The 27,231-nt window shown below is 40.6% G+C and overlaps 1 protein-coding gene across 5 annotated transcripts in view; it reads left to right on the forward strand.

Annotated features, from left to right (window-relative positions):
* Positions 1–27,231, forward strand: part of LOC134211461 (uncharacterized) — a 161,467-nt gene that overhangs the window by 117,837 nt on the left and 16,399 nt on the right. The window lies entirely within an intron of this gene.

Genomic DNA, 27,231 nt, shown 5'->3' on the forward strand with positions numbered 1-27,231 from the left:
ACCTCTTGGCATCCGCCCGGAAAGGAAAAGAGAGGAAAACTGGGATCTGCTGGACTGTTGATTGTTGACTGGAAGAAAAATTTCCACACAAATTGACATTGAATTTAGGATTGCTGGTGTAAATCGGATCCACAAAAACAAAGCACCACAATTTCAGTTTGATTCAATTTCTGTCCGACAAATATTCAGGCGTTTTTTTTTCGAGAGTCACTTCTGTAATTGGTAACCTATCTTAAACCAATCAAAAAGTTTCAATGCACTTCAAATAGCTATCACTTCGGTTCATCTCGAGTTTCTCCAACTGCCTCATAGAGCCGTAGAGGTAACTTGAGCAAAGCGAAATTTTTAACTTAATTAAAATTCATCGATCGACGAAATTTCCACTTCCAATCCTTCGTCGGTCGGTAGTAGGAGCGTTCCTCGAAAAGGATTTCAGCACCTACCTATCGACAACTTTTATCGGAAAAGTTGGCTATTCCACCTTTTATACACGATAAGCGTGCGAAGCAGTTACTCAATGAGCGGAAATACAGAGGAATGCTGGTTTCCCCTTTTTCATCACCACCAACGGCGTCCTGCAGCTCGGTAGCATACCTTCCCGGGGCTGATGAGAGCCTATGATTCAATTGCCTATGTTACCACTTCCGAAAAGGAAGAGTTCACCATCGGAGTGAAGCAATTGCTCAGCTGCTGATGACGATGTTATGGTAGCTGTACCAGTTTTTGTCAACTTAATTCCCTAATTGACAAACCCTAATAAATTACATTGTTTTGTGTAGGAACGTGACAAGCAATCTTAAATCCATTTTTGATTTCATAAGAGTAACTTTTAGTCCAGGCAATGGTTCAAAGTCATCAAATAAAAAAAAAAACCATTGCCAAAACCAATACACTAACCCTAGTTATAACCATGGCATGATGGGTATGTAGTCGCGTCGAGAAAATTTCGTAAATTTAATTAAAATGGTTTATTAATAGGAAATTTGGATGGAGACGCAAAGCTGCACCTAAAGTCAGTGCACGTTACAACGTGCGGCAGCTTGTCGATAGGGCTTAACAGATACACGAGATTGTGTGTCTATGCGTGTCGGTGCAGACTAGAGTACTAATTAACAATCAAACGGGCGTGTGTAGAAGAGTCGTTTCTCGGTTCCTTTATTATTTCAATTATGGAATATTGGCTTCGTGAGAATCGACCGTAGGGTAGTGAGGAAGTTTTTAGAAAGTGCGCTTGACCACTCTTTTTCCTAAAATGGTACATGTTTGAAAGTTGGCGTGAAAGAGGTAAAGTGAAAAAGGGCTCCGTATAAGCTAACAAGCTGCAATTTGAATACTTATTCCACTGGATCTTATTGTTTGTGATTGTTTATGACAATTTATTTAATGCAACTTTCAAGCTTAAAAAAAAGGACTAGCGATTGTTAACTGGGTTCGTGGAACTGCAAATCTCTTAACTTCATCAGGAGCACACGCATACTCGCCGATGCGATGTACTGAAGGTCCGCGGATTCGCACCGAAGCGCTGCAAGAGGCGTGTTGAACGGGATCAATGGTCCGCACGTTTGAAAGTAATCATACCATTTACAAAGCTGCGGCAACACACAAGCTGGGAACAGCTGTCATAGTGATAGGCGATATCCCAAGTATAATTTCTGGATGTTCAATGCTCTTTAAGAGGTTTTCATGATCAGTTGCTTAAACAAATAAGAACTCCACCAAAACCTCTCCATAACCTTTTTTTATGTCTTATCAGCCCGAGGCTGGCTCGTCTCGCTCTTCATAATCTCGTCTCTAACTTTCATAACAATCTAGAAGAAGTTATTAAAACCGTATTAAGAGTAGTGATAAAACTGTGATAAAACATTGTATATTATTTATTGACACTCTATAGGAGTAAGGGTATGCGATAAGACACTTTTTCCTAACGAAACGAAACGAAACGAAATTTTAAATGTCTATGTTGATTCGAAACGAATCGAAACGAAATACAGTTTTACTTTCGAGACTTCGAAACGATACGAAATCAAGGTCCATTTAATTCGAAATTTCACGAAACGAAACGAAAGTTTAATTTTTTTTCTGCGGAATTTTTATTGAATTAATTTTACTTTATTTTCTTTTGTATTGATTTTACATTAATTCTAATTTCATGTTTTCAAAGTCAAATAACTGCTTTGCGATCAATAGGGTTATAGTAACAGAAGAAGCAGTCTGTGATAAATCGCCGGAAATAAGGCAATACCCCTGCATTTGTGCCGCTTTCGAAGAAATACATCGTGCAGTGTGTGCTTCAGAGTCTGATTCAAATTTGATATAAAAATATATAAATTGTGGGATTTTTTTAGTATTCTGATTTCAAATTCTATTTAAAACCTTATTTCACTCAAAATTATGTGATTAGCCTGATGCTTCATATTGACTTATCGCCGTGATTTATGGTATTGAGCTAACTCAAACCAGAAAATGAATGCATAGATATCATTTTTCATCTAGAGCAGAGGTTCCCAAACTTTTGGATATGCGACCCACCTAGCAGAACCCCATATTGCTTGCGACCCATCAGGTGCCAAATGCATTAATTTTGTGAAATTAGATAAAAATGAGATCGCGTTAGATTGGACAAATCATAATGAATTGCTTTATATCCCATCATTGTCAAAACTACGTCAAGTTTTTGGATTGGATGTGGATTGGATTTGGATGGGATTTGAATTGAATTTGGGTTGGATTTGGATTGGATTTGAAGTTTATTCAGATTGGATTTCGATTGATAAGGATTGGATTTAAATTGGATTTGAATTAGATTAGGATTAGGATTTTAAATGGATTTGGATTTGATTTAGATTGGATTCGAATTGGATTAGGATTGTTTTTGGATTGGGTTCGGGGTTTAGATTTGGATTGTATAAGACTTCGTTTTACTTGCCCAAATATCGCATAACAAAAAAAAAGGTCGTTGACCTCGTCAGGTTTGTTGTTCTTTAATCATCCAATCATTACTTAGATCCTAATTCTAAATATGGAATAGATTTGTGGGACAAAATAGTAACAAAACCATTTGTCATAAGACGAGTTTGTACCATCCGATTTAATTCCATCACTTAATTGTACCTTGACAGATACGTATTTCGACCATACTGTTTAGGTCGACATGCGTATCTAAAAATTCAAAATAATTTTCTTAACAGTAACAAAATTATGAATTAAAATTTGTCTTTCGCGACCCACCACTGAACAGCCCACGACCCCCCTGGGGGTCGCGACCCACAGTTTGGGAACCTCTGATCTAGAGGGATACTCATTTATACATCAACATCTGCCAGGCGTATACGCAGATAGAGAATTGTTAATAGCATACATTTGCACCTTTCTTAAATGCACAAAGATATGTATTTTAGATTGTATATCAGAAATGTGATCACAAAGTTTTTACGGCAGCAGTTTGCCAGGTATGAAGAAATATTTTTTCCTTTCTCCTACAGAAACTTGTAACAAAAGGATATCATTTCCTTTCAAATTCAACCTTTTCATAGGAGGCTGGGAGTGTAAGAAACCAAATGCAAGATAGGCCTTGGTGAACGATAAAAAGATCTGTCGAAAATGTTTGACCAAGCATTTCAAAGCTTGCGAATGGAATATTCCCTGCAACCAAAACGGATGTACTTTTCTGCATCATCGCCTGCTTCATAATGACAGCATACACAAGAAACCAATCTCAAACGTACCATCAGAGTTCGCATCCATAAATACTCATCACGGCTTGGGAGGAGTACTTCTCAAGTACGTTCGTGTTACAGTTCATGGAAAAGGGAAATCAATATCGACATTCGCCTTCCTTGACACAGGATCAACTTCAACGCTGATGGAGCACAGTTTGTGGGAGGAACTGAACCTCGATGGCGAGGAAACCCCACTATATATCTCATGGACTGGCGGACAAGGACGATACGAGAGAAACTCAGTCATATTCTCGGTTGAGATCGCTAGTGCCGAAACGCCGGGGCACAGCTTCCATATCCCCAAAGTACACACAGTGCAGAGCCTGGATCTTCCTGCACAAACTGTGTCTGCAATGGATCTAGCAAAGCGTTATCAACACTTGTCGGATCTACCAATAGAGTCCTACACCGGAGTGAAACCTCGATTACTCTTGGGTGTTGACAGCTCTCGATTGGAGCACCCACTTGATTCTAGGGAGGGCAACGATGATCAGCCGATGGCGGCACTAACACGTTTGGGTTGGGTGATCTACGGTCCTTGCTCTTCGGCAGAGGAAAATATAGTGGAAAGAGAGGTTTCGTATGGCCACCAAATAAGCGAATGTAAGGGATTACCTGCGAAGTACTCCACGAATAATTTCCGGGACCAATTTCCTGGCCAGCCACTTATGTTAACAAATTGTGAACGAGCCTTGGAAATGATGCAAACAAACACTATTCATAAGAGTAGAAGACGAGAGACCGGTCTACTGTACCACGGCGAAGATATATGGTTGGCGAAGGCTAAATCCATAACCCTAAACCGACACGGAGACTCATTGTATCCACTTATCCTTCCAGTTGTAAATCCTAGTAAACGCGGAAAGATGCATATTTTTTGGAACGAACGAGTTCCCAGTGAATCTCCTTCTACATACGTGATGGGGCGATGATCAATGGTGCCTGCTGCTTCCCAAGTAGGAAAAAAATACAGTTTATGCTGAACGATTCAGAAACCAGTTCCAGGATGCATGCTGCAAAACCGAACCTCAACTAGTGACGTGGCGATTGTGGTTCACTGTGCTCTATAAGCACATGGAGATTGCCTCCAACACTCTTTGCTATCAAACAATAATTACGTCGCCTGCCAATATCAACATGCATGTTTCGAGGACACCCACCGACGAAGCTTTTCGGAAAAATCTGATAGAGAAGGAAGTTATCATTTATCTACTCCCCCTCACCTATGCTCCAATTGAAAACGTCATACACGAAGCCCTGAAGTTCAATCATTTGCTGTTGGAATCTTGCGTTAGTAAAAAACTCAAAAGTGCAGCCCAATCAGGTTGTACGCAAAGTTGACGTAGGACTACGTAGCTATACGAAATGGAGGGTATTTTTCATCATAATTTGTATCAATTTATTAGCATTGTGCAAACTGCTCGGAGGTCAACCGAATCAAGAAACTGAAAGTAGCTCCCAGTTGGATGAACCAGCCGTGGAAAAGGAACGACTCATCGGCCGCATCGCCACTGAAGCCACTCGTCTATCTTTCAGTGGATATCATCAGAATCCTAGAAGACATTATGCTCAAAAATGTCCGGAATAAAGGAAAAATAAGCAGAATCGGAGGTGGCGCGAAACCAAACACAAATATATTTATTTGCAATGTTCGACTTTCGCCGGCGATGGAAGCGGACATGCATCATTTTCTATAGCGCTGGTGGCAAAGTGAGCGGGACGGAGAATAAATGACAAACAGTCCTTTTCAGGACTTAAACTATTTAATCAAGAAGAGGTTTTGACCGTTGGGAAAATTGTTTACCCAGACAAACAGACTGTTCGGCTGTTTAAACGACAATGACGATTTTGGAAAGATTTATTGTTTTTAATAATGCGCCATTTGAAAAACTAAGGCAGCTAAACGACATTTTTCACTAAGGTTTCATCGATTTGGCTGTCGTCGACGGAAAGTGAAATTTTCTGGCAAGATTCTTTGGTTTTGTTTCGTTAGTCATTAGAAATGATATCGATTTTTTACCGGGTTACCATCGTTTGGGACGACAGAAAGTTGCCCTTTGGTAGCACAACCACAAGCGCGCGTCGTAGGGAGATGATGCAATGAGTTTGTTCAAATGGATGGCGTCAGTAGCAGTCAAATGGAATTTTCTCACAAGATTTTGATTTGTTGTTGAGGTTGAATGACGACCAACGGACAACGGACCGTTCGGAGAATGATAAATTCTAAGAATCCTATGAAATTTTCTCGCAAGATTCTGAATTTGGTTATGAGATGTTATTTATCTTAGATGCGTATTGTTGTGAGGAATAACAACAGAAATTTGACTCACGACGAAGTTTCTTCATATTACCAAACATTATCTCTTGGCATCTGTCTGTCCGAGAGACGTTCACCGATGGGTGGTTGCTGTAGAAAGTTTCCACTGAGGTGGCGTCTTCATTGATTTTATACAAAAGCCACCATTTTATACAAAAGAAGGTTGATCCGACTATCCGAAATAAACTTTCTTCAAAGTGCAAAACTCAATCGTAAATAGCGAATTTGATAGCGCGTCGGAGGGAGATGATGCAGTAAATTTTAATGGATGGAATCATTAACAGCAACCAAGCTACCACCCCAAACCCGATGCCACCGATACAGTCCATTTTCGCAATTAACTCTTTCTTTTCATAAAACGTTGGTCCTGAGAAGAACCAATTTTTCTTTTCCCAACTAACTGACATCACAATTTGTAATAAATTTTCAGCATCGGCACTGGCGGTGCGGGATCGCCACAGTGCTATTTTATGGTCAACCCTTTCTTCATATGAAATGCTGGTTCGTTGAGGTTGAATGATTTGCAGCAACACATCGAGCACCACCACCAATGCGATGGATTTCCTTTGAAATTTTTATTAGCGCCTCCGTGATGCTGTGTCCACTCCGCTGCGATCGCTTTGATGCCTCTGCTCTACGTGAAACCTTGTTCAAACTGAGGATTAGATCCAAACCAGCAAGTGATTGATTTTTGATGTCTGTGCTAGTGATGCATGTACGTGATTGGTTAGTTGACCTATTTCTAAACTTTTTATCAATTATCGATAATAAACAGGCTAGATGTACCAGTTGTGGCTATAGCACCAGTTGTCGCACTAGTGCTTTATATGCCAAATGGCCGATCAAATCACCGCAAACCAAGTTCATATCGATAAAGCATATTCATATGATACGATAACACCTTTGATCTCTTCCAAAACAAGCAAAGCATAATTGTTAAAATTGATTTTGCTTAATTTTTGACATCCTTTGCACCAGTTGTCGCACTAGTGGTCCCTATTTGGCCAGTCCCATAAGAAAACAATGGGATTTGCCAAATAAGGAACCAAAATTAAGAATAGTGCCACAACTGGTGCATGCGTTCCTATTATGGATTAATTAATTTTGAGGCTAATAACAAATTTTATTGTGGTTTTCACAGCTGTTCTAAGGAGCAGGAAGCAAAACCTTTCCCTTGATGTATAAAGTTCACCCACATGCCTTTTACTTATTTTTTTAAAAATAGTTGTTCTTAAGTATGGCGACAATTGGTACACCCACCCTAGTTAAAAACCAGTATTTTCAAATAAATACTAAGAAGCGTTGGCTCTTCCTTGATCGAATGGTCAAAAAAAAAATAAAATCCATCGAGAAACGGCTTAGGTATTAAAGTTCAAAGTCTATCATATTTTCGTGACGGTCCCCGATTTTCGCAATCCTAAAGTGTACCCCAATATAGAAAACACAGTCCTACGTCAAAACTCTTAGAACCCTATGATGTTAGCCCCGCTACGCTTATAAACAACAGCCAACAGCCTTTTCAAAATTCAGAACAAACTTTTGCCAACACCTTCAGAAAACGACAACTGCATGAGCGTCTGTCACTGATCAACTATCGCACAAAGTGGCACTATCCAGCGAAGCTCAACTTGATCGTTCACATAACTATTGCGTATCTACGTTTGCCGAGGAACTCATGGCCGTGGGGTTGCGTAGTGGCCGTCAGCTGTGAGGTCGATCAAATAAGAAGCGTTACAGTTCGGGCTGCATTGTGCACTGTGGGGACGCAAATTGCGTACGCGCCGCTGCCATCAATTAGAAGCAGTTAATTTGTGTTATCCCATGACGGATAATTCAACAATAATTATTTTCTGTGCGTACAACACCATTCTTCCATCCATATTCATCGTCACTGTATGCGGAGTAGCTATGCGATACAAGGGACTACAGAAAACGGAACAAAACAAAACTATATGTTGAATGAATGAAAGTTAGTGATCGATTGTTGATTACAATTATCGGGTAGAAAAAAAACTCTGATTAATCACTCTAGCGGTAATGGTGCCTTCCTCGTTCATTATAAAAATATATTTTTTGGACATAAATTTTAATCCCATAGTCCGATTTGACCAATATTCAACAGAAACCAATAGGATAGGATTCCCCGTCGAATGCAATTTGGTCAACGTATAGTTCCAAAAAGTATGTGTACAATAACTAGACATGCCCAATAAATAAATATATGAATTACACTCATTATTTCTATCAATTATGTCTAAATTATTATAAAAACTGCTAGAAAACGCTATTGAAAATAAGTTAGGGCACTGCCCACAACCGAACTTCGTAGCCTTTTTGGAATGTGAAAAAAAAAATGGCAATCGTTATTGATCCTCAAAAAAGATTATATTTACTGAATAAATACGCATTGGAACTCATTTTTTCAATTGAATCACTTTAATTTATGACACGTTAAAAAAGAAAAAAACAACTTTTGTATTATTTTCTTGTAAAAAAAGTTTGATTTGTTCGTAGTTCAAAGTAGAGATGTCTATTTGGTTTGATATTGAGCTCAAAACATCTTGTTACTATAGCAAACAAATGACGGTTGTCAGAATGACAGCATCTGTTATCTGTTAAAAGATACGTAGGGGTGCCCATGACCGAACGGTGCCCACAATCGAACCTCTTCCCCTATCCATTTCAATTTTCTTTCCATTCCTCGATCTCTCCCTATCTCGATGGTAGGGGAAGAGGCCCCAAAACGCCCCCCGATGCAAAACGCCTTTTGTGGTTTCCCTCATATTTACCGTCATTAATATGTCCGTAACAAAACTAGATCTAAAATTATGTAGGATAGGCGAAGAAAGTTTCAAAAAAGTGCATGGGAAGGTCGGAAAAACCGAAAATTTCCACATTTTGAAGAAACATCTAACATTTTAGCGAGGCAAAACGCCCTAGTGGCAATAACCTACAAAGTACTTGCGTCTCCACGGACTATCCATACTAGAATGCTGATTCGCCGACGCGTGGTACTTTGTACCCTAGGAGCCGCCAGCTGAAAGGCGTTTTGCCTCATGAGTTTTCCGGCAACAAAATATCACCACTTTTTTGAAATGTGAATATTATCAATATGATTGAGATTTTTGACAATTTTTGAATGGCATCAACTCGCTATCTTGTTTAACTGATGCATAATGTAAAAATACCCATGAATAGCGTTACAAATAAGACAATAGAGCAGTGTTTGCTTAGCTAGGGCATATTGCCCCCCCCCCCCCTTCCCCTATTAATATAGTGAAGTGGAGAGGCGACTGTAATACTGTTTCCATCTTCTTATCTGACTACAAGGAATTGATCGGCATCGTTATTGATTATTGGGACGTTTGAGTCACTGAAACTTGCACACTGAAAATGTTTGACTAATCCCAGTCAGCCAAGCAGTTGATTGTTTGTGCTATTCCTGGTAAAACACGAAGTAGCAACCTTAGATATGAGTAGTCAGTAAAAACCAAGATTATGCTAAGCTAAGATAAACATTTATAATAGATTTTGTAATGATAAAACTGAAGTGGCTGCCAGGTGGAAGCAACACTTCGAGACTTTGTTGAATGGAGGAAGTGACGGTGCATCGGTGAACAGAATAAATATTAGCGACGATGGACAAGCTGTGGATGAGGTCAAAAAAGCTGTTAAAGAGCTGAAAAACAATAAGGCTGCGGGGAAGGACCAGCTCCCGGCTGAACTTCTCAAACATGGCAGTGAGCAGTTTAATGAAGTTCTGCACCATATGATGTCGAAAATATGGGAAGACGAGGAAATGCCTGCTAGCTGGTTGGACGGCCTCATTTGCCCTCTCTTTAAGAAAGGGCACAGACTGGAGTGCGCCAATTACCGAGGAATAACTCTCCTTAATTCGGCGTACAAAATTATGTTACGTATTCTGTTCAACAGATTGAGACCGCTTGAAGAGTCCTTCGTCGGCGAATACCAAGCAGGTTTTCGTGAGGGCCGATCAACGACGGATCAAATGTTTACCCTGAAACAAATCCTTGATAAATTCCGGGAGTACAACATGCAGACACATCATCTGTTTACTGATTTCAAGGCGGCGTACGATTCAGTGAAATGGAATGAATTATGGCAAATTATGCTTGAACATGGTTTTCCGGCGAAACTGATACGGCTGATTCGTATAACGTTGGACGGATCGAAATCAAGTGTAAGGGTTGCGGATGAAATATCGACGTCATTTGTTACCTTAGATGGATTAAAGCAGAGTGATGCACTCTCGAATCTACTGTTCAATATAGCACTCGAGGGAGCGACTAGGAGAGCTGGTGTGCAAAGAAGCGGTACCATTATCACGAGATCGCATTTGCTTCTGGGATTTGCGGACGATATCGATATTATCGGAATTGATCGCTGTCCCGTGGAAGAGGCTTTTGTGCCTTTTAAGAGGAAGACAGCGAGGATTGGACTCACGATCAATACCAGCAAAACGAAGTACATGGTCGCTGGCAATCAACGTGGGTTCATTAGTGGTGGTGGTAGCGAAATGGTGCTGGATGGTGAAAAATTTGAAGTGGTAGAAGAATTTGTGTATCTTGGAACATTAGTGACGTGCGATAATGATGTTACCCGCGAGGTGAAAAGGCGTATTGCAGCTGCAATAGGGCTTATTACGGACTTCGTAACCAGCTCAAGTCCCGTAGTCTGCAAACGAAAACAAAACTCGCGCTGTATACTACTCTGATTCTTCCGGTGGCTTTATACGGCCATGAGACATGGACGTTAAAGGAGGCTGATCGGAGAGCTCTCGAAGTGTTTGAGCGTAAGGTGCTGCGGACAATACTCGGTGGTAAACAGGAGAACGATATCTGGCGGCGTCGCATGAATCACGAATTGTACCAGGTGTATAAAGGGCTGGATATTATTAAGCTTATACAACACGGCAGACTACGGTGGGCTGGTCACGTTGTTCGTATGCCGGAAGAACGTCAAGCGAAGATAATATTTAGTAGAGAACCCGAAAGAGGCCGCAGGCTTCGGGAAGGCCGCGTACACGATGGCTTTTTACAGTTGAAGAGGACCTGAGGGCGCTCAATGTTCAGGGCGACTGGAAGCGATTGGCCCAGGATCGAGTCCAGTGGAGAAGGATACTCCACTCGGCGTAGGTTCATCGAAAAGCTGTAGCCCATCAAGTAAGTAAGTAATGATTCTTAGAATGTACTGTGTATGTTGGTCTGTAAAGATCATTTTATGACTCAAATAAGCAAGAAATTATAAACACTCTGATGGTAATAAAAAACAAGTCTTTGCTTCCCTAGTGCTACTACTGTAATAAGTAACTCCTGAACAGATGCGATGTAAACTTATTCTTCATTGATGTGCAGATTTGTGTTTACGAGACACAACAGCACTGTAACCCGACTTCTCGGAAGGAATCAAGACAGGCAGGCAAACATGATGCAGCTTTTAAATTACAGCTGTAAAGTGTGCTGAAATATTAATAAATGCTTAATAAAAACACACCGACAGCGTCACCGCATCAACCAAAGTACGGTAGCAAAGCCTACGGTGTATTCATTAGACAAGATTAATATTCAGCCAGCCAGGGGTAAATTATTAATTTATTTATCTTTATTCACGAGATTTTCAGCCTGCGGCTGTTTCATCTCGGTAAATTAATAATTTGACGCTGTGCTGGCGAAGATGGGACTCCATTTTCGAGCTCACCATCAAAGACGCCCACCCTACCCCCAAAGGAAAACGACGGATTAGTATTAATAATTTGCAGCGTGAGTTTCTGAATGACAGAGGAGACTGGCTTTAAAATTTGCACAAGTTCAATCCCGAAAGCAGCCACCGCCTTGGCGTATTGACCAGTCAGTCGCAGTGCGAGTTGCCCCATCCGGTTGAAATTGAATTTTAAATATTAAATCCAGTAGGAAGCAACAGAAAAACGAAGATAGTTGTTTTTCTGTGCTACAGTCATTTATCTTGCTTTAGGCGAAATAAGTAGATATGCAGGTTATTTATTGAGTCTCGCAACTGATCATATGAAAATTAACTGACCGTAATTTTCACACCATAAGCTCTCGTAGAATTAACATAAGGTACACTGGGGGAAGTGGAAAAAGGGGGAAGTGTAAAAATCGACTTGAAAAATTGGAATTGTACATTCCTTAAAGTTTTTACCAGAATATTCTTTGAAACTCACACTAATACTATGTTAAAATGTGTACAATACGTACACTAACACGATTAACGCTTGAACTGTCATTTTAGGTTTCGCGAGAAGTTAATTTTTGTATTCATAAAATAATTTATTATTTGCACACATTGTCCCTTTTTCCAGTGCATTTGATTCACAGATGACCATTACAATACAACTAAACTAGTCACATTCAATTTGTAGTGGTTTGTACCATGAAAGCAAATAATCTAAAGATTTTACACTTACCCTTGGTAGCAAAAACTGCGGCGAAAGCGGATAATGTTCTGATCACGCAAATGTTTCCTTCCCTGCAGGGTTTATTTCGATAGCTGTGAGTCTTAATATATTCCTTCTATGTTATCGTGGTGTTTTCAGTGGTGATTGGACTAATATAAATAAGCAAACGCCTGATTAATCCACCTATCGGTATTGATACCTTTCACAAGTTTAACATTTTTAAAAATTGTATAGGAAAGTTAAAAATAGCACTGATAGGTAAATATATTCTATAATTCACATTAATTTTTATTCATAACAAGTTTCGCCGTTGAATGCAATTTTTTTGCGAACAAATTTGTTAAGGACAAGTGCTTAAGAATAGCTGATAATTTTGTACGTGCTTTGTGCACACACATACATACAAATACGCACATACAGACATCATCTCAATTCGTTAAACTAAGTTGATTCGTTGACTTACAGGGTAGTCCCATTTTTCCTATAAAAAGTTCGCCCCAAAGAACATATAGATTTTACGTAAACTTAGTGTTCGAGAAGGCAAAACCAGCCCTCCCCTAGTTATTACGAGAATTCCTTGGGGATCCATTCCGTCAAGGTAATGAAATTATTCCACAAAGGATACTCAGAGCAATTATCGTATTGATTTTAGTTGTATGTAACTACTCATCACCATTGAGGGTCAAGGTAACATAGGTTTTCCACTTCTTCTTCTTCTTATTGGCATTACATCCCCACACTGGGACAGAGCCGCCTCGCAGCTTAGTGTTCATTAAGCAATTCCACAGTTATTAACTGCGAGGTTTCTAAGCCAGGTTACCATTTTTGCATTCATATATCATGAGGCTAACACGATGATACTTTTATGCCCAGGGAAGTCGAGATAATTTCCAATCCGAAAATTGCCTAGACCGGCACCACCCTCAGCATGATCTTGCTTTGTAGCCGCGCGTCTTACCCCACGGCTAAGGAGGGCCCCATCCCAATAGGGTAAGTGGAGAAACAACTCCTAATTTTAAAATCTATTTCCATAAATTTCAAGTGACCAAAATGGTATGAATTACCACACAGTTTATGCAAAATTGACTGTTTTTGATAGCCCATTTTGATTGAACGCATTTAGACCATTTAAACTGGTTTTACACTAATTCAAACATGCACTATCGATTTTTCCTTTTCCTCTTCCCCCAGTGTACCTTATTACGTTCTTTTTCAAAATGTTATGTTTCTTTTGCCCAAATTTCTTTAAGGTTAACAAATTGAGTTTGCACATGCCCAGAGTTGTCGTAAAGTCACGATTAATCGATTACTCTGGATTATTCTCGATTATTGAATCGATTAACAATTTGGTAGTAATCGATTCAAAATGAATCGATTATCACCACGATTAATTGATTAATCATGTCATGTTTTCGTCTTTGTATTAGCAATAATATGGCGTCGTTCAGAAGAAACCATTAATCGCTTACCAAGGTGAGTTCCAAAAGATTTCCAATAGAATTTCCGGAGAAACTCCGGAAGAGTTTTCCGGCAGAGATGCATTCTGAACAGAACATGAAAGAAAAGCGTGCCTTGGTGTTCTTAGTTTTGAACTCTGAACACAGTTCAGTGTGCACTGGATTAGTACGCAAACGATAACGATCATGGTAGTGAAGGTTACTTAAATTTGGAACTATGCAAAAACACACGAGCATGCTTGGTATCTGTTAGATGTCCAAGTGTTTCATTACTAGATGAAAAATGTGTAGCATGCCATCGCTTGAATTTGTTTTCCCAGGATACAAGTTGCTATGTACGGTCAGTACTCTTCAACAGTGTGCTGGGTTAGTTTTGAACACGAACACGTGTTTTCGTGTTTAGAATGCATCTCTGGTTTCCAGAGGAACTGCGGAGGAATTATGGAGGGAATTTTCGAAGGGAATGTTCGGAAGAATTCGGGAGGTATTTGGGAAGGAATTTCCGGAACAACCCCTCGGGAAATTTTCGATGCAATTCCTGGGTAGAGAATCTCTGATTACATAAATATGAACACTGTTCACGACTAAATCAGAAATGATCCATCACACCCCCACTGACAATCCTTTAATCGGGATACAGGTCCAAATCCAGTGAGAAAAATGAAATGTCTTACTCTTCATCCCATCTTCATTAATGGTCGGATTGTGTGAAAATTATGCATCTGCTCTGCCACATTGTCAATGGTGCCCGTTTTGTTACGCAACAATTACCAATGGAATCGCTCCGCCTAGGTAATTGTGTGTTCATGCTAGTCTAAATCCCCTTTTTCTTGTTCGGGTTACGGATCAAAATGTAAGAACGTTTCCTATTTTAATGGTAATAATTTATCATTTGAATACCCTAAATAAAAACAATTTATCAAGTAACAAAACTTCATTATACAATGGCTATAGTATGTGAGTTTGAAAATAAACTAAGCTGGTTTTGATTTTGCGAATAGTGTAAACGAGTTTGAGCGAAACCCAGTATCAATTCTTGAATCTCAGTTGGGCGATCTTAATTTTCCACGAAGCAAAAGTTGCATCTTCAGACCCATCCCCACAACCAACGCGAACAAATAGATGGCGTTGATGAAGCCACCTAACGAAGATGCTAGTGATGATGCTGCCCTCGAAGATATCTGCTGGTAGGACCAACCGGTTCGTCTACAATTGAATTATTAGTTGTACAAATAGGTTCCCCCTGGTGGCACGGCTGCTGATGCCAAGGTATTGCACAGAGTTTCCAATGAGAGTCAAAGTTGGTTCCTTGGTTGGGTTGAAATTGGAGTTATCGATATGATTTTCCATCTCAACGCCTGCCGACTGGTGCTGGTGCTAGCGTTTGGAGGTGCCCGCTCCTCAGGGTGCTGGCGAACGAGGTTACACTCGCAGTGCAATGCAGACTGCAAAGAAGCTTCATTCATGGCAGCGCAGCGTATGAGCGTCTGGCGGAAGGCGGATGAGCGAGTCGGGTCGGGTGGGACTGAGTACACACATAGAGTCGTTCGTCATCATGTGGCATATCTCATCGTTTGGATGGCTGGTTGGTATGACGTTGAAATGTGGAGTGACATATTTCAGTTCCACTCTGGAGCCGGGGGCTTTAGATTGTACGAGAGAGAGAGGTCGCACGCGCAGACAGACGGTGGAAAAGTTTGCCTTTTGTCACAGGTTTGCTTGCTGTGCTGCTGGTGGCTGTCTGGTGGGGTTTTTGTCGGGAATGCAGAATGACAGAGTGGGGCATGATAAAGTGTTTGCTACTCTTCTTTTTTGTGATGTTTCAATCGTTCGTCAGTGGAATTTCGGTGTTTGAAAGTTCATAAGTGAAGTAGAACAGAAAGCTGGATATCGCGATTGGTGTGATTTGTATGGAAGAAGGTTGATTTTTTATTTTCAACAGCTGTTTGGCTTATTGAACATTTTAGCATAAGTATTTGTATTTACTTTGAAAATTGCTTTCTACAGCAGATTTTTCAGCAGATTAAATATTATCATCGGCAGTATTTGCAACGTATGCCAAAGGTATTTGAATGAATCCACATATTACATTCATTTGCATAACTAACACGTCCGGGCGAGCAGCTTGCTCCATCTATTTTCATATTTTGGAAAATTATTATATACAAGAAAATTATCTAGGAATTCAGATAACAAAGCCTTCTATATCAAAACGATCGTCAGAGATGCGCAACAGTGGAAAACTTGGATAGAATGGGCTCTCCCATCTGAACGGCACGCATCGTGGGATTTGAGAAATTCCTGACAAAGCTACTTTTTTGTCTTTATCCGACTACATTAGGTGTACAAAAACGCAATAAAATCACTCCAACACCGATCTCTCGTTAGAAGGTCCATAATCCCACATTGAACGAAAACAACCCTCTTGAATCGACTGAGTATTGATTTGAACGCAACCCTTAACGATATTCATTCGAAATGCGGATGACAGCAATTCGGTCGAATTCGATATTGGATAAAGGACAGTCGTTTGATAATCATCCGACAAAGATAGTAAATTCACTCCAATAACAAATGTAATGTAAGTTTGTAAGCATATGATGAGCGATTGTATAGCAACTAATCTGCGAATTGAATTATGTATGCTATGGGTTGTATAGGGGAACTGTTCCGTTTTCAATCTCACTGTACATATATTCATCTCATCGTGAAACAAAGAAATACGGCACCAATTTCGTCGCTTCTTTTTGCTAACATGCATGCTCACTGCTGAAAAAAATCACAAAAATAATAAACAAATCAAATACCTTTTCATTGCTTTGTTTTTCGTAGGACCAATATCGGAGCTATGAGATGAAGTCCAGGAGCAGTAACCCTACTATATCGCCGAAAAATATATCGCGGATTTTTTTTTCGCGTTACGACATTCCGCGGAATATATCAATTCTCCGAAACACATTTCGCGGAATGTACCTTTTTGAAAATCATTCCGCGGAATGCCATTTGGCGAAATTCCGATTTATAGAATAATTATCATTGAAATATTTACCGATTTCTGCTTAATTACTTGCAATCCGTGATGAATTCATTTGGATTGTTATTTAAAGCAATGCAAAAAGGTAAAGCTTTCTATGAATGACCGCATCCGGTCGTTATACCGCAAAGTGGGGGTACAATGCTTTCTAGAAATGGACACGTTTGCTCGGTATAAATAAAAGAAAGGAGGTAGCCCCTTCTATGAATTAACGCATCTGCCCGGTATAAGGCAAAGGGAAAAGATAATGCTTACTTTCATTGAATGCATCTGCCCGGTATAAGCCGAAAAGAAGTTGATAATGACTTCTGGCGAATGGAAGGAGAATGCCTTCTTTAAATTGATGCGTCTTTCCGGCATAACGCGAAGGAAGAGGTAATGCTTTCTTTAAATGGAATTGTCTGCCCATTATTAGGTGAAAGGACGTGATAAAGCGTTCTTAAAAAAAACGCGTCTACTCGACATAAGGCAAAAAGGAGTTATGTCATTTTTGAATGAATGCGTCTGCTCGGTATAAGGCGAAAGAAGTTTATAAAACCTTCTTTAAAAGAACGCATCTGACAGGTATAACGCCAAGGAAGGGGTAATGCCTTCTTTAAATGGTTGCCTCTGCCCGGTACAAAGCGAAGAGGGAAAATAATGCTATATTTAAATGAATACGTTTTCGCACCGCAAAAAGTTACAAACCGCCGAATGTTATTCCGCGAAATGTTCAATCGCGAAAATGAATCCCGCGGAATAGTTTTCGGAGAAATGTTCTACAATCATGCTATGCGTTGCCGGAAATACCTATTTATTAGAAAGTTTTTATACCCTTAATTTTTTCGTCTAGATCTTTTCGTCTAGAACGTCTAGAACATTTTTTTTGTTTATTTCCCGAGGTGGGCACCGCCGATTTCCAACAAACATGAATTATTGCCTAAATCACAGTAAAATTGATGCTTCGGTTGCTGGGATACGGTAAATATTTTGCTGAGAATTAACAAACTTTTCTGCCGAAGTTCAGTTTTCAAATTTACTAAGTTACAGTGGTACCCGATGTTGCCGAGCTCGATAATGAAAAACTAAGTGTGTAGGATTTTCTTCGGAATGAAATAGGGTAAATGATCCAATAGTTGAGGAACTAAGCACGTTCGAACTCTTTTTATTTCCATACAATAACATCAGATCTAAACTCTTCTACCTTTGATATGGGGAAGGGTCGTTTGACCGAAAACCATCTGGCTCAAAACCATCCAAGTCATTTGGCCGGGCAGATCATCCGCCGAATAGGTCATTTGGCTGCATAGGACATTTGGCCGAATAGGACGTCTGGCTGAAGAGGTCATTTGTCAGAAAAGGTCATTTGGCCGAATAGAACATTTGACCGAATAGGACATTTATATTAATATGACATTCGGCCGAATATGTTATTTTGCCAAACAGATCATTTGGCCGAATAGGTCATTTGAAAAGTGAGAAATAAGGTGTGAGAAGTGAGACGTCTCACTTCTCACTACTTATTTCCCACTTCCCTCTGTGAAAAGTGAGTGCAGGATGGACTCGATTATCCGGAGTGTTGATAAAAAATCACTTCGGATAATAGAGCCATTATTTTGTTGCTGAAATTATAATCACAGACAAACACTCATGAAAATCTCATCGTTCACTGATTGACTGGTTAGTTTAAATACCCTACGTTTAAATAATCATTAGTTGGCCAATCGGTAATAAGTGGAGCGCGCATCGGATTTGCTCGAGTTTGACGTTTGCCCACTAATGCCACATGGTTCGTGATTTATCCAGCTAAGTGAAAACTTCAGATGTCGTTAGTGTTTGTACGACGATCAGTGAATGTGAAACTACAACTTGTCCAATGACAACAACATTGTCCTCTTTTGTAAAATGTTGGGACAAACTCCACTTGCAACAAGCGTTTGTCAAAAACTATAACAGAATAGTACATTAATTGCCTGCCGCGCATTTAGGAAATTAGTCGGTTTTCGGCTCAAAATGCATCAATTTTCAATGTTTAGACATAAACATAGCCATCTGTTGACATGATTTGTGTTCCACTTCTGAAATACACAAACTATTCCAATTCGAAGAGTTCAAAACAGTTACTTTACCATATTTGTTGCAGATAAGATGGAACGCAACATTGCTAAGACTAAGAATTATCACTATTCTCTTTTGTTGCTTGCTTTTTGCATTTTTCAGACAATTACACTCCTTGACGACGATGAATTTGATGAGTGAATGTTCAATGTGTTATGTCTGTTGTCTGAGATACAACTTTTTTTCAAACAATCTTTATTCCAGTAAAATAAAAGCATAAAAAATATCCCGTTGGTTAAAATTTTTACAAAATTTTCTTTAAAATTTCTAAAAACATATCTATGAATTTCCCAGGCATTGAGTCTCCGCGGAAATTGTTCAAAGTGTAGATTTCAACAAGAAATTCTACGGATTTCATCGGAAACTTATTCAGAATACCCTTAAGAAGATTTTTCAGCAGTTTCACAGGAATCTCTTCGGAATTCCACAGATTTTTTTTTTTAATTTCTGTGGGAAATTGCTCGGAATTTCCAGTATGAGTTTTTCGGAAATTCCACTATTTTTTATCAGAACTTCAATGTTAAATTTTTAAGTTTCACGAAACGGAATTTCTACGGAAAGTTCGTTTTAGTCCATGAGTCATTCATCGGAAATCCCACATTTTTTTTTATAGGCGGAGGATCATTTAGCCGAAAATCATTCGGAGAAGCATTATTTGGCCAAAAGCCACTTGGCCGAACAACTCGTTAAGCCGAAAGCCATCTAGCCGAACGACATTTGGCTGAAACAATTTTTTTTGCAGAAAATGGTTTGGCGGTTGTAGCAGTCAGGAATTTTGTTAATATTTTTGTACATAAATTACTGTAAATAGTTCGCATAGGATAGATTGAAAGCCAATCTACAAATCGCCAATAGTTTAGGATAACATATCCCTTAACATAGGCAAGCGGGCATTTATCAGTTAGCCAGGCTCTCCAAGGTCGAGGCCATTTGTTTTTTGGATAAGGTGGGAGAGGGAAAGCAGCACAACTTTCGTGTCAGATTATCCATCGTACCAATAAGGTCACGATCATACACGAAGGGAGTCGGGAAATGACGTTTTTCCGGTTGTGTCCGAGCCCACCTTCCTTGATCTGAGGATTCACGGGCTCAATCATTTCGTCCGTGATCATCCGATAAGTTGGAAGTGTCCGCGTTGGTTTAGTAATGTTTCGTTGTGCATAAGTATGTACCCTTAAGTGACGTTAAGTGTAATTAATTAATTGAATAATTTGTTCGTTTCATAGTAGGCCAAGATTAAGTGTGCGTTGCAAGATTGTGTGCGGTAGTAGGAAACAATTATAAAGATAAAGGTAAATTGACGTGCTCATAGTGTGATGTTTAGTGCTTGTGCTCATATTGTTCGTCCAGCCAGATTGGCGTGAATTTTCCCACCCGCAGCAATCACCTCGTACCCCAGCGCGACATTTCTCCCCGACGGACGAAACATTCCTGGCGATCGTCACCTGCTAGAAGCGAACCGATCCGTCGCCATATCGGTCCGAGAAAGACCGGGGGATCTTCACGTGGACGACATCCACCAGCCGGCAAGCAACCGCCATTCTGTTGCGTCGGCTTCATTAAGAAGCGTCATCGCCGGCATCAACAAGCCGGGAGCGTCGACCCCACCGGCAGGTCAGCGACTGGGTCAGTAAGCCCAAACAAACCGGTGAGTCACCAATCGCTTTTTTTTTATCGGAGTGCGGCGTCCGAGGAGGGCGCCGCGGAGGAAACGTTTTTTGTGCCAGTCTTAGACTGAAGAGCCATCTAATGTGCTAATAGAAGCCGAAACAATTTTCGCGAGTCGCAATCCACCGACGACCGCTTGGGTCCGCCATCACGGACCCGTGAAACATGCGTGCGTGAGCCGTTTTCGCCACCACCAAAAATAACATCAAGTAGCAGGAGCGCAGACTAGTCAGCAGCTGCGCTGCGTGGAAGAGTGACGTCACATTAAGACACAGCACAGAGCACAAACGAAAGAGAGAGCTAGGGAAGAGAAACCGCACACAAGATAGGAGACAGAAATTATGAATGAACACAAATACTAAAACGAACAGAACACAAACCCCGAACAAACATGTGCCCCTGTTAGTATTAAGACAATAAATGTTTCAGTTGTTAGTAAATAAAATGTTTCAATGTGTCTCCCTAGCCAATTAGTTAATTGATTGTGTTTAACGTCACAACCATTCCGTGCCGATAGTTCGAACGAGCCAGACGTGTGTGCTGTGTCTCATCGCGGGTTTTGTTCGGTAGTGCGTGTCTATTGTGTGGTGCCTACCTACGGATCCAAGGCGATTACTGTCGGCGAGCGAAGTAGCTGCTTCTGGCGACGCCAGTGAAGCAGGCTATTGTTTCTGCTGCTACCTACAGCAGCAGCGCACATAAGTGGAAGGCATTGTTTTATTGTTCTCCCATCTCTCTGATACAGAGTGGGATTAATTATAATACATTAAATTAGTTTTTTTAATATTTTTTTCTAATTTGCTATTAGTTCTAAGTTAGTATAAGAATTAATAGTCCTTCCACCTTGCGAGGTGAGAATGGAGGCAGAGACTATGGGGGGCGGTAGTCCTCTGAAAGATGTCCGCACACGATTGTACCATGCGGCTTCGCCTGGGCCTTGGGTTGTTTACTTTCGGCAGAAAGTGAAAAGTCTAGACTTTCTCGGCATTAAGCGAGATTTGACGCGTCGTTTTACGAAGCTTGATTTTAGTCAGATCAACAGGAACAAGCTACGAATCACCGCACCTACATATCAGGTGGCGAACGAAATTGCTAAAGACAAGGCGTACAATGTAGAATATTTAGTTTATGTCCCCTCGCGGGAGGTCGAAATCGAAGGTGTGATCAACGCAGCGAGCCTGACTTGCAAGGACGTACTTGCGGGAAAAGGCCGCTTAAAGAACGCAATGGAGTCTACCGTGGATATTCTGGATTGCAAGGAATTGCACTCAGCAACCATGGTAGATGGCAAAAAGGTATATTCTAAGTCAGGCTCGCTTCGGGTGACGTTTGCCGGTTCGATTCTCCCAAAATATGTCGATTTAGAGAATATGTTGTTTCCGGTGCGTCTTTTTGTACCAAGGGTATTTAATTGTACCAATTGCAAACAACTTGGTCACACTGCCGAGTTTGTGACAACAAACCACGTTGTGGTAAATGTTTCGAAAGACATCGGAGGAATCCTGCCAGCAACAAGCCACAAAATGTGCTTATTGCGGTATGGCTCCTGCCCATGGTTTGCAAGATTGCCCGGTGTACAGAAAGCGCACCCAAAAGTGAAGCGCTCGTTGGTACAGCGCTCCAAGCAGACTTATGCGGAAATGGTTAAAGCGCAAGACACATCCGCCGATACCACTGCAAAGGCTGCTATTTCAGCTACCGTTCAAGTAAGTGATTATTATGATTCCATATGCATTGACGAATTGGACTCTGACACAGCTGATATGGATGATTCTACGGAGGTACACGTGCCCGAAAGAGGAAGCAACCGTCTTCCCGGGATCGCGCCGTAAGAAATCAAAAGTCATCCATAAAGCTTGCCCAAATCTGAAGGCAATGGGGATTATTTAAAATCCGAAGCAACCTGTCTTCACTGCTCCTTTGGATCCATCTTGCAGCAAGACATTCCCGCCATTGCCCAAAACCGATGTTTCCAAGAAACATCCGGCTAGGAGAATCAATGAAAGAAAAACTTCAATTCGTTCTTCCCAAAAAGTAGTCCGTCCAAGCGAGGATTGATCTCCTTTAAGGACCTTGTGGACCGTTTTTGAATTTATTCAATATTCCGAATTCATTGAGGCCAATCATTGACCTCTTTATACCAACAGTGGAAAGTTATCTGAAGCAATTGACTGTTTCATGGCCCTTCTTGCAGGAATTGTATCTTTCGATGGATAATACGGCTATTACACAAGATACAATCACTGTGCTGCAGTGGAACTGTCATAGTCTTAAAAATAAATTAGACGTGTTCAAGTTTTGATTCGCAATTCCGATTGCGACATATTTACACTCTGTGAAACATGGCTTTCTTCTGAAGATGAAATCAACTTCCACGATTTTAACATTATTCGCCAAGATCGGGATGATCATTATGGTGGCGTTCTTTTGGGGATCAAAAAATGCTACTCCTTCTACAGAATTCCCATTCCGACTGTTCCCGGCTTAGAAATCGTCGCATGCCAAGTAAATGTGAAGAATAAATACCTTTGCATAGCTTCAGTGTACATTCCTCCAAATGCCTCTATTAATCGTCGACATTTTGGAGCGCAGTCTCCCTCCTATCATCTCCAGTATTGATATTGGGTGATATGAACGCACATGGTATTGGATGGGGCGAAACGTATGACGATTATAGAGCGCCTATTTTCTATGATTTGTGTGACGATTTCAATTTGAATATTTTGAACACTGGTGAAGTAACTCGAATAGGACCAAATGGTCAACAAAGCCGTATTGATCTGTCTTTATGTTCAAATTCACTATCGTTAGATTGCACGTGGAAGGTTATCCAAGATCCCCACGGTAGTGACCATATGCCGATAGTTACCACAATTAAAAGTAGCTATCAACAATCTGAGCCAGTTAATGTTCCTTTCGACCTCACGAAGAACATTGACTGGCAAAAATTTGCATCGGCGGTAAATATTGGTATTGAATCAACTGATGTTCTTCCACCGCTGGATGAATATCAATTCCTTACCGAATTAATTAAAAAAAAGCGCACTAGAAGCTCAGAAACGACGCGTTCCAAGTACAACCGTCATAAGAAGACCAGCCACTCCTGGTTGGGATGATGAATGTACTAAGTTGTATTCTGAGAAATCTGATGCCTTCAAGGCTTTCCGTAAATACGGAAGGTCTGAGCTTTTCGAAGAGTATTTGAGGCTTGAAAGAAAGCTCAAAAATCTTCTCAAGGCTAAAAACGTAGCTCCTGGCGACGTTTTGTTGAGGGACTATCGCGAGAAACCTCAATGACAACACTTTGGAAAACGGCCCGCAACATGCGGAACCGCACTTCCACCAACGAGAGTGAAGAATACTCCACTCGATGGATATTCAACTTCGGTCTGTCCAGATTCCGTACCAGCAGAACCGCTATTTCGAGAATCAGTCACTGATCCCGGTTCTTTGGGTGGACCATTCTCAATGCTGGAACTTTCTATGTCTCTTCTTTCATCGAATAACTCTGCTCCGGGATGCGATAACATCAAATTCAATCTTCTGAAAAACCTCCCAGAAAAGACGATTACTTGACCTGTACAACTGTTTCATGGAGTACAACATTGTGCCACCTGAATGGCGACAGGTCAAAGTAATAGCTATTCAAAAGCCTGGGAAACCAGCGTCTAATCACAATTCATACCGACCGATTGCCATGCTATCATGCATGAGAAAATTATTGGAGAAAATGATCCTTTCAAGAATCGACCATTGGGTCGAGCAAAATGCATTACTGTCAAATACTCAGTTTGGATTTCGTAAAGGTAAAGGAACAAACGATTGTCTAGCGTTGCTTTCTTCAGATATACAACTGGCTTTTGCGCACAAGGAGCAATTGGCTTCAGTATTCTTGGATATTAAGGGCGCTTTTGATTCAGTTTCCATTGAAGTACTGTCAGACAATCTGCACAGTAATGGGCTACCCGTATTTTTAAATAATTTCTTGTACAATTTGTTGTCAGAAAAACAAATGAACTTCACACTCGGCACTCTGACAACTTCCAGAAATAGTTACATGGGCCTTCCCCAAGGTTCATGTTTAAGTCCCTTGCTTTATAATTTCTATGTCAAAGATATTGACAATTGTTTGGAAGGACAATGCATGCTCAGACAACTTGCAGATGATGCCGTGGTCTCTCTAAGAGGTCCATGTGCAGCTGTCTTGCAAGGACCATTGCAAAGTACCCTGGATAATCTGACTGTTTGGGCCAGACATTTGGGGATCGAGTTTTCACCGCAAAAAACTCAGTTGGTTGTGTTCACTAAGAAGCGGTACCCTGCTCAACTGAAACTAAAGCTGTTGAATGATGACATCAACCAATCTTTATATTCTAAATACCTTGGGGTCGTGTTTGATTCCAAATGTACCTGGAAACTCCACATTGAGTATTTGATACAAAAATGCCGGAAAAGGATCAATTTTCTACGTTCTATCTCCGGAACATGGTGGGGTGCTCACCCGGAAGATCTCATCAAACTCTATAGAACGACTATTCTCTCTGTTTTAGAGTATGGCTCCTTCTGCTTCCTCTCAGCAGCTGATTGCCACCTGATCAAATTGGAACGAATTCAGTATCGTTGTTTGCGTATTGCCCTTGGCTGCATGCATTCAACGCATAACATGAGCTTGGAGGTGCTTGCTGGAGTCACTCCTTTAAAGCACCGTTACTGGGAGCTCTCACTTAGAATACTCATCAAATGTGGGACAAGTAACACACTTGTCTTACATAACTTCGATAATATGCTTGAACTAACTTGTCGTTCAAGATTCCTGAGAGTTTATCTCAACTACATATCATCAGATCTTTGTCTTCCGTGTTATAATCCACCTCGAGTTCACTTCACCAACGACAGTTCCTCAATTGTATACGATCTGTCCATGAAACATGCTATTCAAGGAATACCAGATCATCTTCGACAAATATCTATTCCCTCACTTTTTTCTGAAAAATATGAACATGTCGATTGCAACAACAGATATTTCACTGATGGTTCTCGCATCAACGGATCCACTGGCTTCGGTGTTTTCAATGTGACTTCAACCACCTTCCAAAAACTTCAGGAACCGTGTTCGGTTTATGTTGCTGAGCTGGCAGCAATTAACTTCGCTTTGGGGATAATTTACAATCAGCCCGTAGACGATTATTTCATCTTCTCGGATAGTCTTAGTTCTATCGAGGCACTCCGGTCGATGAAACCCGTTAAGCACGCATCTTACTTTCTTACAAACATAAGAGAGCAGATGCGTGTTTTGGTCGAAAGATCATTCAAGATTACCTTTGTTTGGGTCCCTTCTCACTGCTCAATCTACGGCAATGAGAAGGCAGACTCGCTGGCAAAGGTGGGCGCACAGGAAGGTGAGGTTTATGATAGACAATTCTCGAGCAACGAGTTTTTCCCATTAGTCCGTCAGAGTACTCTTCAAAGTTGGCAAAATAATTGGACACACAACGAACTTGGACGGTGGCTATTTTCTATAGTTCCAAAAGTTTCTGGGCGAGCGTGGTTCAGAGGTGAGGACTTAAGTCGAGGCTTCATTCGCATGATGTCGAGACTTATGTCTAATCACTATTCACTAAACGCACATCTGTATAGAATAAACCTTGTCGATAGCAACTTATGTAGGTGCGGAGCCGGTTATGATGACATCGATCACGTAGTTTGGTCCTGCTCGGAAAATGACGCCTCCAGAGAGCAATTATTGGATACCCTAGTGGCCCGAGGTAAACAACCCTTCAGGGAAGTTCGAGGTGTTTTGGGAGATCGTGATGTGGTCTATATGCAGGCCATTTATAGTTTTCTTTGCGCTTCTGATATCAAAATCTAATAGTTTTATTTTTCTTAAAAGTTTTTTTTGTGTTTAGTCTCTGCTTTCTGTTCCGTAGAGCACCATAGCTCTGCCATCCGGAAGATGCTCCCAGTCGAACCATTCCTCGAGCACGACGACACGCCACATCGTCCCTGACGCCAAATACCCGGATGAGAAGCTGAAATTCCCTGATCCCAAATCCTTAGCCCTGTCCATCCTTAAACATTGTAAACTAACCTCGAGTCACCACGAGTACGCTGGCTTCTACCCCTCTCTTACTAATTGAAAAATTAAATGATATTGATTGTATATATCACAAAGAACCATGGCTCCGTAAAGTGTTATACACGCCTGAGCCTACCAAATAAACGATCTTGGAAAAAAAAAAACGTCACAACGCGATATTGTTTGTTAGTTTCGAGTCCCGTCGAGGGGTAATAAAAAAGATAAACTAGCAGCACTGCATCAGTTTGACAGGTATTCTGGCCAACTATTATCATGTGTAATTGTAAACGATTTGAATAAACAACAAGGGAGATATGGAGTTAGATAACTTTTTGGTCATTTTGCTAAAAATAATTGGATTTCCGCAACTAGTATTTCATTACCACATATACGTTCAATCAGGTGAACATTACACAGGATTTTGTTT

Source organism: Armigeres subalbatus, chromosome 2 (genome assembly GCF_024139115.2).
Source record: "Armigeres subalbatus isolate Guangzhou_Male chromosome 2, GZ_Asu_2, whole genome shotgun sequence".
Taxonomy (NCBI): Eukaryota; Metazoa; Arthropoda; class Insecta; order Diptera; family Culicidae; genus Armigeres; species Armigeres subalbatus.